This window comes from Mirounga angustirostris, unplaced genomic scaffold (genome assembly GCF_029215605.1).
Source record: "Mirounga angustirostris isolate CCGP_5_RB_7025 unplaced genomic scaffold, mMirAng1.0.hap1 SCAF_10, whole genome shotgun sequence".
In the NCBI taxonomy this organism is placed as follows: Eukaryota; Metazoa; Chordata; class Mammalia; order Carnivora; family Phocidae; genus Mirounga; species Mirounga angustirostris.
The window spans coordinates 127919731-127929176 of NW_026991718.1; the positions used below are offsets into that span (position 1 = coordinate 127919731).

Sequence of the window (9446 nt, forward strand, 5' to 3'; positions counted from 1 at the left end):
GAAATAAAAACATACATCTACACAAAAACCTGTACACGAGGGTGCCTGGGTGGCTCACAGTCAGTCAGGCGTCTGATTCTTTATTTCGGCTCAGGTGGTAATCTCACGGGTGGTGAGATCTAACCCCTTGTTGGGCTCCGCCCTCAGCTTGGGAGTCGGCTTGAGATTCTCTGCCTCTGCCCTTCCCCATGGGCTCACTCTCTCTCAAATAAATAAAATCCTAAAAAAACCAGAAACACCAAAAAAACCTGTACATGAATGGTCTCACAGTAGTCATTAATACCCAAGAAGAAACAACCCAAACTCCATGAACTATTAAATGATAAATAAAATGTGGTATATTTATACAGTGAAATATGATTCAGCCATAAAAAAATGAAGTGCTGATATATGCTCCAACATGGATGAACCCTGAAAAATTATACTCAGTGGAAGAAGTCAGTCACAAAAGACCACTTATTGTATGATTCCATTTACATAAAAGGTGCAGAACATGCAAATCTACAGACAGAAAGAGTAAAGCTGCCGAAGGCTAGAGGAACTGGGGACAGCAGACGGCAATTAACTGCTCATGGGAACCGGTTTTTTTTCTTTTGTGGGATGATGAAAATACTCTAAAATTGACTGTGGTGATAGCTGCACAACTCTGTGAATATACTAAAAAACATCAAATTCTACACTTTAAAGGGGTGAATTTTATGGTGTATGAATTACATCTCAGTAAAGTTGTTGCAATTGGGCCTAACAGACTATAGATAAGGCAAGGAACACAAATAATTATATGTAAAGAGTTAACACTGGGTATATTTATCCTTCCAGATTTTTATGCACATGTAATTTTTCTTTTAAAAGGAAATGAATCTTAGGTATCTCAGCATTTAGTCATGCAGCAAGAAAACCAATGCTGCCTGAAAAGTTTTTAATTTTTAAGAAGTGCTTTCCTTCCAACAGGTAGATGCTAGCCACAAGCGGCTCTTCATCACGTAAAACGTGGCTAGTCTGAGCTGAATGGAGATATGCTTTTAAACTAGTTTATTTTTATTGTGGTAAAATGCACATAACATAAAATTTACCATCTTAAGAATCTTTAAGTGTATGGGCGCCTGGGTGGCTCAGTTGGTTAAGCGACTGCCTTCGGCTCAGGTCATGATCCTGGAGTCCCGGGATCGAGTCCCACATCAGGCTCCCTGCTCGGCGGGGAGTCTGCTTCTCCCTCTGACCCTCCCCCCTCTCATGTGCGCTCTCTCTCTCTCTCATTCTGTCTCAAATAAATAAATAAAATCTTAAAAAGAAGAATAGTGGGCGCCTGGTTGGCTCAGTTGGTTGGGCAACTGCCTTCGGCTCAGGTCATGATCCTGGAGTCCCGGGATCGAGTCCCACATCAGGCTCCCTGCTCGGCGGGGAGTCTGCTTCTCCCTCTGACCCTCCCCCCCTCATGCTCTCTCTCTCTCAAATAAATAAATAAAATCTTTAAAAAAAAAAAAAAAAGAATTTTTAAGTGTATAGTTCAGTGGTATTTAGTCATACTATCATGCTACCATCACCACCACCCATCTCCAGAAGTCTTTTCATGTTGCAAAACTGAAACTCTGTGCATTAAACAATAACTCCCTTCTCTTCTGCACTGGACAACCACAATTCTACTGTCTCCATGATTCTGACTACTCTAAGTACTTCATGTAAGTGGAATCACAAAGTACTTGTCTTTTTGTGACTGGCTTATTTTACTTAGTATCATGTCCTCAAGGTTTATCCATGCTGGAGCCTGTGTCAGAATTCCCTTTCTTTTAAAGGCTAAATAATATTCTATACCATCTTTGCACCATATTTTGCTTATCTGTTATTCTAAGGCTGAATAATATTCCACGCTATATGTACACACATTTTGCAGGTGATGGGACACTTCGATTGCTTCCACCTTTTAGCTATTGTAAATATTGCTGTGAACATGGATGTACAAATATCTCTTCACATGGTAATTCTATGTTTCCATAGTGGTACTACCATTTACATTCTCATCAGCGCACAATGCTTCCTATTTCTCCACATCCTCACCAACACCTGTTAATGTTTTTTTATAATAGCCATCTTAATGTGTATGAGGTAGTATTTCATTTTAGGTGTGATTTGCATTTCCCTAATGATTAGTTGATACTGAGCATCTTTTCATTTGCTTATTGGCTACTTGTATGTCTTCTTTGGAGAAAGGTCTATTCAAGTCCTTTGCCCATTTGAGATATGCTTTCACATGTAAAATATACTTGGGATTTCCAAGGCTTAGTATTAAAAAATGCAAAACGTCTCATAAATACCTTTTCAAAATATTGGCATGTTGGAATAATACTTTGGATGTACCAGGTTAAAAATATATTAAAATTAATTTCATCTTTAAATTAAATGTTAACATTAAATGAAATTAAATGTTAAAATGTGGCTAGTAGAAACACAGATGAACCTTGAAGACATATGCTAAATGAAATAAGCTGGCCACAAAAGAACAAATACTGTGCTTTTACTCATATGAGATACTGAAAGCGAAATTCAGACAGAAAGAAGAAGGTGGTTGCCAAGGGCTGGGTAGAAAGAAGAATGGGGACTTGGTGTTAAATGGGTGTAAGATTCAGTTTTGTAAGACGAAAAAAGTTCTGGAGATGAACAGTGGTAATGGTTGCATGACAATGTGAGTGTACTTAATAACAAAGAACTTTATACTTAAAAGTCGTTAAAATGGTAAATTTTATCACAATGAAAAAAAATTTTTTTTCAATGTGGCTACTGGAAAATATAAGGCAATAGTACTGAATATGGAACCAAATAAGGTTTGCTCGTAATTTTATCAGCAGGATAGTGTGGGTTCAAAATTAGAGGCATTTATCATTGATGACTCTCTGCCAAAACTATGAATATTAAGCATCTGTTAAGTTTTTTTTTGACCAGGACAGATCCTCTAAGAGCAAGTCCTGGATGTAACATAGGAACTTTGAAGGACTTTAGAAATAATTTCCAGACCATTTTGGACAATATTAAATGGATGACTCTATGGTAACATTATTAATGCTCCCCCCCCCCCCAATCTTAGAATTCCCTTTCCTAGCAAAAATGCTCTACTCCAAGAGGCCAGGAACAGAGGAATATATCACTTCTGTCAATGTCAAAGGCTCCAATTCACTCTGCCTTAACTAATAGATTTAATCCAGCTGGGGTTACTTTAATAAGTTCAACTATTTTTTGTTTTGCAGAAGTGAAATGATTCTAGAGCACGTAGCAGTAAAGATTTTCAAAGAATTTCCATGTATTAAATTTTTAAATAACCTTAAGTTTCTTTCAAACAGTTATAAGGATAGAACTGCCAAAGAGGAGAGGTCCTAGGAAAAATAAATTGAGAAACCTTTTCAAAGGTAACACAATGATGACAATTTAATCTTGGCAAGTTTTGTTTTCTTTCATGTGGTGTGGCTCATTAATATCAAACCAAGAATCTAATGGGAAATAAGCAGCCCCATTCACCACCTTATCAATCTCCAAAATTATAATTACACTGTGACTTAAAATTTGTTTTATTTTAAATGCTCATCACAGGTGACTTCAGATTTAGGAAAGTATGACCTGAAATTATAATTGATACAGTATGGTAAAGAGGTATTTGTGTCTGTAAATTACCACTATGAATCATTTTTCAGCAGATTGGTTTTCCTGATCTCAAATGATGGAATTACGAACCCTTAAAATATGCAGGAACACAAGGGTGCCATCTCTTGATCCAAACCAAAGAAGTTCTATTAAGAAGATCCTCCTTGTTGTTTTTTCCCCCTTGCTAGGTATCTAGCATCTACAGCAGTGGCTGACACATGGCAGGCACTCAGTAAATGTAGACTAAGGAAAAGCCCCTTCCTAGAAAGGACGTACAGAGATGACACCCCATAAATATCTACAGGAAAAGAAGCAAAGTGTCAGATGTGTCACAAACTGAATGCTCTGAGGTTTCATAAGAGGGAGAATTCACTCTCAGCAGGGGAGCTCAGGAGAAGGTGGAAGTAGATGCTAAGCTGGGGCCACTACGTTAGTTGAGAATCTGCATTCACTGCAAAAAAACACAACAAAAAAACAAAACTTGCTGGCACAGTTCTAGAGGTGGGACAGCAAGAAGTTCTACGAACAACATATAGAGTCCAGAATGGCTGCTATGCCAAGCTTCCGAGTAATAATGAACGACAGGGTTGGGAGGGTAGGTTGGGGAGAGGATAGAAGCCTTGAGTGTGCAGCTAGAGTCTGGTAGGCACTGAGGAGGTGCTGCAGATACTGAAGGAGAGAAAGGATACAATTCTAACAGCACTTTAAGAGAATTAATCTGGCCCGTATGGCAGGTCCCATTACAAAAGGCCTAGAGGAAGTCCATGTGGAGTGAAGTACCTGACCTAGGCAACTGTCAGAATCACCAGAGCTGAGTTTACACCCACCTCAGACCCACACAATCGGAAAGGTCTGCAAGATCACCGGAGCAGAGCCTTAGGTGTAAGACAGTAAGATGCTGAAGTGATGGCAAAAGGAAGATGAAATTCAATGGTGAAGCCTACAGCCTACATCAACATTTGTGTTTCCCAGTAAAGCTATATTGTTTTCATGAATAAAAATTCAGCTGACCTATCAGCTACATGTAAAATTTTTACCTCACAACTTCAAATTTCTGTTAACAAGTAGGGTGACACAACACAGTAAAAGCTTTCCTCTGCTCAAAAGACAGACGGTACGACGTAGTTATTAAGAACACAGTTCCAGAGCTGGGCAGATTTGTGTCCTTACTTAATCCTTACTCTGCCACTTACTAGCTTTGTGAACCCAAAAATATTACTCAACCTCTGGAGGTCTCTTTCCTTATAGTATATGCAGAAGAACACGATTCCATTGTTCAACTCCAATGCCAGAAAGATTAAATGAGATGCTGCCACAGTTAACACTTAAAGCAGTTATCATTATCTTAAACCAGATCAGATACTAGAATAGTCACTTTGAAAATTATGAGCTCACGCTACGGTATAATCTTTTAAAAAATATGGACTATTAATCCTGATAATCAGATGTGGTTGCCATGTATCTGTTCCTAGACACATCATAATGTGCATTCACACACATTATAGTGTTTTCACATAATACTTTACATTTGTGAGTTAGCATAATCTTAACTTTATAAACTCTGTGGCACTTAAAACGCTTATGCAATAGAATATCTGCAAGTACCTACAATAAACCTAGGTGACTTAAAGTCACACAGAAACATCAAGGTTATGATCTAGATTTTGCATATTCATTAAAAAAAATATGTGGGTCACTTCTAAGATTTTCAGACTAAAAGACTAGTGCCTACAACTGGAAACTATTATGTTGCTGTTTATCCCATTACTTGGGAGTATTCAGATTTTAGATGAGACTCCTAGCTGTGACCACCAGAATTTACAGAACACATTAATGGAACCAATGGCTTTCAGGGTGTTTTGAGAATGTGCTGAGACTATGATAGAATATATGCATGGAGGAGAAGATGACGCTGGAGGGACAAGATGAAAGCTGAGCAACTGAAGGTGTGCTCCCTAACCCTTTATCAATTTTACATACTGAAGTTCACAAAGAATTTTACTTGAAAGGAAGAAAGATGCCTCACAGCTTACCAAAAAAAAAAAAAAAAAAGGTTTGAGACTATCTCTAACACCTTAATCTAGCTTTAAAGAGTATGAGATGGGGAGCATTTCCTAATTTGCTGTTTGAAGTAGGCATTCCAGCAAGGCAGGGACATACCATGGGGAATGACCGCAACACCTTGCCACCCATGTAAGAACTCCATAGCGGAGCACGGCTGTTGTCAATACAGGTGGACAACCTGGCTAAAGAGAAATGTGAAAAAGGGAAATCAATTCACAAGTGGGGACCTAAGAAGACATCCAGATATGTCCACTTACAATCATTTCAGTAGCACGTCACTGGTCTGGTCATCTAAATGGCATAAGACACAAAGTAGGTTATTTTTAATTCCTTAATGAGAAAATTTCTATGCTCTATCAAAACTACTCCGAAATAATTTTCCCAGAGTAAGGGAAAGGTTCTTTTCTCCTCATTCATGAATAACAGAATAGTTTACTTGAATCACCTCAAGTTTTTCTGAGTGATCTCCTAGGAGTTAAGGCCTAATAGGCAAAGCTTTCTTTGTAGCAGAAGCATTATTCGTGTAGCAGGCTTTGCCACTTGGTGGCTCAACTCTTACACTTTCTGCAGAGAAGTTTTTCTTGGTGTTGTTTTTAAGCCTACCTGATTGTGGACCAGGACTTTGAGCCGACTGCACAGGACACTCCCCACCGCTTTCATAAGAGCAAGAATTCTAACTGTTGACTTACGTTTACAACCCCCAATTTAAAATTTTAATGAATTCTTCCATATTTCCGCTAGATAGAAGTTTCTTCAGATATACCAGATTTCAAAAGAAACCATTCATTCAGGTTCTCATTTGTTGCCAGTTCCCACCAGAAAAAGCTACACGTTTCAATGGAAGCACAGCCTTCCACAAACTCCTAAACAGAGCCCAGAGGGTTCAGAAAAAGGAAAGGCAGAACGGCAAAAGCCAGCAATTATCTAAGCAAAAATAACTGTTCGGAGGAAAGAAAGAACAAGACTGCCCTAAACCAAAACACTGGGAAAAGCGACAGGACCCTAAGCAAACGCTCTTTTTAGATCCATGTGCAGGCAACTTCAAGCCAGACATGTGCTGCTTCAACCAACCGCCCCCGGCACAATTTTTGCCGGGACTCTCTTGCTGGGGGTGTGGCCAGCCTCTGACTGTCAAGCCCATCTAGGCTCCTCGGGTACTCACGGACACACGAGCACAAAACAGCACTACCCAGTTACGAAGCATTCATGGGACCCCATGAGCCAAAGAGCACAAGGGAACCCTACAAAAGCCTGTGTTCAAGCACAGGCCTCGCGTGAACACATTCTGTGGCTCACGTCATCATCGCATGTCACAGTGCCTTGATTTCTCCACTTGTGAAACAAGGACAATCCTAAGAAAATTGAGAATGGCTTAAAAAATGCTTGGCTAATAAAATGGGCATGCCATTAATATTACCCTAAAGGCCAGCAAAGAGGCCTTTACACTTACAGCTCACCCTTCTTAAAGGCATCAACCAAGTCATCGGAGAAGTGACACATAAACAGAAACAACCCACAGCTGAGTGACTCAATTACAAATCTACACCCTTACTGGAGAGGGAGTTAGGATGGTAGGGATTTATTTTTAATTCTAAGGGATGGTCAAACAATGCACAAGTCTCCTACAGATTGCACGCATGTTTTTGAGTTAAACCTTAAATCTTAAACCGCAGTACGTGTTCAGGGCAGTCTTCCTTAGTAAACTCTATCAAAAGCATTTACGCTCTCCTCTTAATTTCCACACCTTTATTTCTGGAACTCGGCTGCAATCCTGGAGATTTCATTATTTCTCAAGCTGTGGTCCTAGAACTAAGCTAGGGATCCACAAAAGCAAGGAAGCTTGAGAGTGCATTTCAAAGAACTACAGGCAGAGGACGACTGAATGCATACATGGAGATGAGAGAACTCAGAACCAAAATAGTGAAAAGAACTTTGCATTTTACACTGATTAGAAAATGTATGCCCTCAATCAAAACAGTTCCTGTATATAGTTGGCTCACATTTTATCTGTGACTTCCTAATATAGACAAACACATCACATTATAATCAAGTTGATATATATATATACCAATCTGAGAAGCCTGATAATATGTGAGGAGAGCCTTCTTCCAGTGAAAGAGAATATGGATTCTCATTCAAGATGACTCCTTAACTGCCAGATATCAAAGGTAGGTCACAACCAAAACACAGGTCCAAGGAGAACTAAGACACAGAAAGACTGAGGGAGCACAATCATCCTTCCCCTCACTTTGTAATTAACAGGATCAGGCAAACAAACTATAAAAAAACATGAAGTCATAATGGAACCATGGCCATTCATGCTGGGCAAAACAAGGATGGCTTCTTTTACAAAGTCTCTCAATGATTAAGGCAGAAATGAGTAAACAAGAAACAGCTTCTACATTCAAAGTATCAATTCAATTAGTGTGGGGCTTTGGTTCTCACCAGTTTCAAATGCCAAGTTTCCAAACTAACAACATAAAATGTATAACTGACAGTGATGCACACCAGCAAAATATGGCATTTGTTCTAGATTTAACGCCACAAGCTCTTACAAAACTAGGGGAAGTTTGCATGATGCTAAGAACATGTCAAGCTCTGTGACTCTACAATTAAATTATTTACTCAGGGGAGCAACATTTTACTTAATGTTCATGCTGTTTAGGCAAATAAATGAGTTAAACTCCCATGGAAAATATTTTATCTTCTGGAAGACGTAACAGACTTTAAAGGGAAAGCCCTTTTAGAAGTTCAGGATGAACACATAGATTATTACACAATAGTACTGGGCATCTTGGTGTAAACTACAAATTAGCTTCTAATCTTATAAAAATTTCCATTTTTTGGCTACTTTCACATCATTTTGCAAGTTACCTCACTAAGATTTTAACAGGTTATTTTAAAAAACTACAATGTCTAATTCCGACATTTTTTTCTGTAGTTATATGTACTATTTCTCAACCACATCTCTGATGCTCGGACTTTGTATTTAATGACAGGTATTTCCAACTCTAAAAACGTGAGTTGTATTTTATGTGTATATATGTACAAACCAATTGATGGAGTCAACCTGCCAAGGTCTATTACAACTCACGCTATTTTGTTATTTATATATAGTTCCCAAAAGACAAAAATACTACTGAAATTCTGAGATTTTTCTTTTCTCTCTCTCTACCCAAGTATTGATCCCTACTTGCTCCTTTGTAACTGATCAGCTCTATCTTCCTCATTAAAGTAATTTCCACAATTAAACATGTAGCCAGCATGTGTACATCACCTTAAGTGTATCAACCGACAGATTGCTGAATACTTAAATTTTCAAAATACTAGAAATTACATTTAGTTACAAGGAAAGCAACAATTTTTAACACAGTGTACCTTATTTAATTATGCTTTTAGTAATCAAATCGAACAAAAAACAGAAGTCATTTTTACTTGGTAAAAGCCTATTTAAGCTGATTATCTAGCAGCAACTACATGTTAATGAAAAGGCCTATTTTGATCAGAGAATCTTTAAGGTTTTTAAAAGCTTAGCAACTCTTGAGATTGGGTCATCAAAATAACAATAATTGAGAACTTACTTGACACTTAATCTGTTCAACATGGTGACGTTTTATTTTTAACATAAATAGTATTAGAACTTTTCCTGCACTCTGGTTTAAGGAAAAAAAAGAGAAATTTAAGCAAAACAAATTCACAGTGGGTATGTTTACAACCAATGACTTCCAGGACAGGCGGGGCCAGAGGTCTTT

The 9446-nt window shown here is 38.3% G+C and overlaps 1 protein-coding gene across 4 annotated transcripts in view; it reads right to left on the minus strand.

The window, feature by feature from the left end:
- Positions 1 to 9446, minus strand: part of ADNP (activity dependent neuroprotector homeobox) — a 30590-nt gene that overhangs the window by 17622 nt on the left and 3522 nt on the right. The window contains exon 2 of one of the 4 annotated variants that reach the window (XM_045885966.3): positions 9276 to 9347. The exons of 2 other annotated variants lie outside the window; for them this stretch is intronic. The gene's annotated coding sequence lies outside the window, so the exon portion shown is untranslated. Of the gene's footprint in view, positions 1 to 15; positions 755 to 9275; positions 9348 to 9446 lie in introns of those variants that run through there. One more of the 4 variants, XM_064573344.1, reaches the window with a different exon arrangement.